Raw genomic sequence first — 3,886 nt, forward strand, 5'->3', positions numbered from 1 at the left:
CCTTTAATCCCAGCACTCGGGAGGCAGAGGCAGGCAGACCTCTTCCAGTTCGAGGTCAGCCTGGTCTAGAAATCGAGTTCCAGGAGAGCCAGGACTGTTATCTAGAGAAACCTGGTCTCAGAAAACAACAACAACAACAACGAAAGAATAAATAAATAAATTAAAAAATAAAACTTAGAATAGGCAAATTTACAGATGCAAAGTAGGCTAGAGGTTACCAGGAGGTAGAGGAAGGAGACTGGGAGCTCATTCTTTAGAATGTTGGAGAAGGTGATCATTGCATTGCAGTTAAAGTAATTAGTGTTATTCAACTGAGCATGTAAAAATGGTTTAAGTAAGAAATAGAAAAGAGGAGGCGGAGCTGGAATGGTCACAACGTGCCATAATACTTGACCACTGTGACAAAAGAGAAAACAGACCCACCCTCCTCTAGCCCGACAGCTCCACAGAGCTAAAATGCACAGCCTCGAGACTGACCAGTCCGGGTGCTGGCTCCCTCCACCCTTCCAGACTCCCCTCCACCCTTCCAGACTCCTCTCTCAGGAGCTGCCTCCTCAGATCCTTCCTGTCCAGTCGCTGGGCTTGGCTGGGCTGGGCTGGGCTGGGCCTGAGCTCAGGCTCCTGGCCCAGTTCCACAAGCCTCTCTGGTTTCCTAATGAGTCATTCCCTTCTCTGAGGAGCCCAGCACTCTCTGCCACACACCACCCTACCCTGCCCTGTCATCCCTCAGCTCTGAGTCATCTGGGCTCACCCAGGACTTTCTGCTCAGTAATCATGTGGACCAAGAGAAAGAAAAAGGACCACAGCAAAGCAAGGACAGCCCCCCAAAACATGTGCCGTGCTCATGGGAAAGGCTGCCAGGGGCTAGCCTGAGCCCTGCCATCTGTTAACAGCTGGAACTCTTGCTGCCCCTCTCTGGACCTGTTTACTCTTCTGTAAGATATGTGCCCACGCTGAGATCTGCAAGGGGGTTTTCCATTCTGAGCTGTTAATTATGGGTCACTGATTTTGTTGGTTTGGTTTGGTTTGGTAGGGTTTGAACCAAGTGCTAAGCAATGCTCAGCCACTGAGCCACATTCTAGCCAGGGGTCCACAGTTTTGGACAAAGGGGCCCCAACGGGCCAGACTAGAAGTCAAAATGGAGGTGGTGGCCGTGGCACACATCTTTAATTCCAGCACTCGGGGGACAGAGACAGATAGACAGACCTGTGTGAGTTCGCAGGCCAGCCTGGTCTACAGAGTGAGTTCTCAGACAGGCTTCAAAGCTACAGAGAGGAACCCTATCTCAGAAAATTAATTAATTAGTTAATTAATTTTGAGCCACCCACACTAAAGTTTCACAGTCACCAAGTGAAACGCATATGTTTATCTGACTTTCCAAGAAATTTGGATCAGAAAGATAGCAGCTGGATTTCCAGACTGACAGTTTCAATCAGGGTGCCTTCATGCTCACACAGGAGTAAGCCAAGACAGCCTGGTGACTCATCAGTTCCCTCTCTATAGCTGTCTCTGCCTTACAAGGAACGGAGCTGAAATGACCAGTTCATTTCCTGGTTTGTTTTCTTCTGCTGTCTCCAGGCTCTTGCGTTTGCAAAACCAACTTCTTTTACTTGGACACTGGGTTTTAGGGAATGAAGTCTTGCTTGGTTTTGTTTACTTTTTGATTTGTCTTAAGGCAGAGTTTCATATAGCCCAGCCTGGCTCCTAACAGTGTGGCCAAGGATGACTGTGAGTCCCTGATCCTCCAGTCTCCATCTCCCAGGTCCTGGGTTAAGAGGTATGCACCACCATGGCCTGCTTTCATTTGCTTTTGGTGGTGGTGTTACTAGAGCAAACCCAGGGCCTTGTGCATGCTAGAAGTGCTTTATGACTTTAGTATCCACATCCTCATTTTACTTTTTGTGGCTGGGTTTCATTAAACTACCTAAACTGGCCTTGAACTCTAGGCCAGTATAGGCTACATAACATCTAGTTTCAAAAGAAAAACAGGGGGGGCAGTGCACATGTGAATTGTTGATAGTGGGGAAACTTGAGAAAAAAAATTTCCCCAGTTCTGGATAGAGGTCTTTATCAACATAAACACACAGGCCCTGGCCCCAGGCCCTGTGAGGGTAAACATGTCCTCTCAGTATAATACATAGGCTGCACACTTGCATATTCCTAACCCAGTGTGGTCAGAGTGTACAAGTCATGCCTATAACCAACATGCTAGGGTTACTAGATTGCAGGTCCCCTAGACAAATTGGTCCCAGGAAGTTCTCCCTGCTCCAGAAGTACACTGTCCCCTACAACTCTCCAAATCCTTGAAGGTTGATGAAGTCTCTAAGGGTTCTGGGTCTTCTCTGATGGTTTCAGTCTGCCGTGAGCCAATTGCTAGGAGACTGTGGGAGGAACACCCTGATAAAATACCCACCTAGAAATTACGGCACTCTTTATGAGGTGATTGGTTTTTGAGATAGGGTCTCAGAATGTAGTCCAGACTCTCTCTTTCCCTTTTAATTTTTCAAGACAGGATTTCTCTGTGTAGCTCTGGCTGTCCTACAACTTGCTCTGTAGACCAGGCTGGCCTTGAACTCAGAGTAGCCCAGGCTGGCCTTGAACTGTCCCAGGTCCACCTATCTCTGTCTCCAGAGTGCTGGGATTAAAGGTCTATACCACCACGGCCATTTCAAGTAGTCCAGACTCTGAATACTTTTGCCTCACCCTCTGGGTGCTAGGGTCACAAGTGTGAACCACTGTCTATTATTTACACATGAAAGATAGAAGAGCAGAGAACCCATAAGATTGTGCTGTTACTATACATCACTTCAGTGGATGGAATTGGGGAGACAGAATTTCAAGTAAACTGTGATTATATTGCTCATGAAATGCTTATTTGTGAATTGCTTTTGTAATTCTTTAAAATTTTAAGGAAATTTCAAGATAAATTGACAAAGATGATAAAAGTATTTTGTTTGTCTGTTTTATTTTGTTTTGTTTTTCAAGACAAGGTTTTACTCCATAGACCAGGCTGGCCTTGAACTCACAGAGATCTGTCTGCCTTTGCCTCCTAAGTGCTGGGATCAAAGGTGTGCATCACCACCACTACATGGTAAAGGTTTCTTCTTGTTTATTTTTTAGCTAGGATGTTACCATGTAACCCTGGCTAGCCTGGAAGTCACTATGTAGACCAGGCTAGCCCCAACTTGTAGAGCTCTACATGCCTCTGTCTCCCATGTCCTGGAACCAAAGGCATGCACCACCATATCTAGCATAAAAGGACACTTTTATCATTTAAAATGGCAGAATAAAAGTATTCACCAAGGTTGTGTGATACCACACCCTCATAGTCACAGCTCTTGTGAGGCAGAGACAGGCAGATTCCTGGAGCTTGCTGGCTGGCCAGCCTAGCTTAATCAATTCCAAGCCAGTGAAAGACCTTCAAAAAATAAGGTGGATAACTCCTAAGGAACAATGTCCAAAGCTGATTTCTGGCTTCCACATACATACATACACACACACACACATGAACATGCATAACCACCCACATACACAAGAAAAAGTTAAATATAAATTTCTGCTTTAGTTACAAAAGTAAGGCCGGGCGGTGGTGGCGCATGCCTTTAATCCCAGCATTTGAGAGGCAGAGGCAGGTGGATCTCTACCTCGTGAGATCCAGGACAGGCTCCAAAGCTACACAGAGAAAACCTGTCTTGAAAAATAAAAATAAAATAAAATAAAAAATAAAAAGTAAATATGCACGTGGACAGGACTGGTAACTAGACTCTTTTCATGGCCCTGGGATAGGTGGCCTCAGGCTTGTGCCTGTATTAGTGCACTTTTGTCAAAATGCATCCTCTGTGGGTGTGGACTCACAGGGATTATCAATCGTGCTTTTCAAATTATA

This window comes from Peromyscus leucopus, chromosome 3, assembly GCF_004664715.2.
Source record: "Peromyscus leucopus breed LL Stock chromosome 3, UCI_PerLeu_2.1, whole genome shotgun sequence".
Classification (NCBI taxonomy): Eukaryota; Metazoa; Chordata; class Mammalia; order Rodentia; family Cricetidae; genus Peromyscus; species Peromyscus leucopus.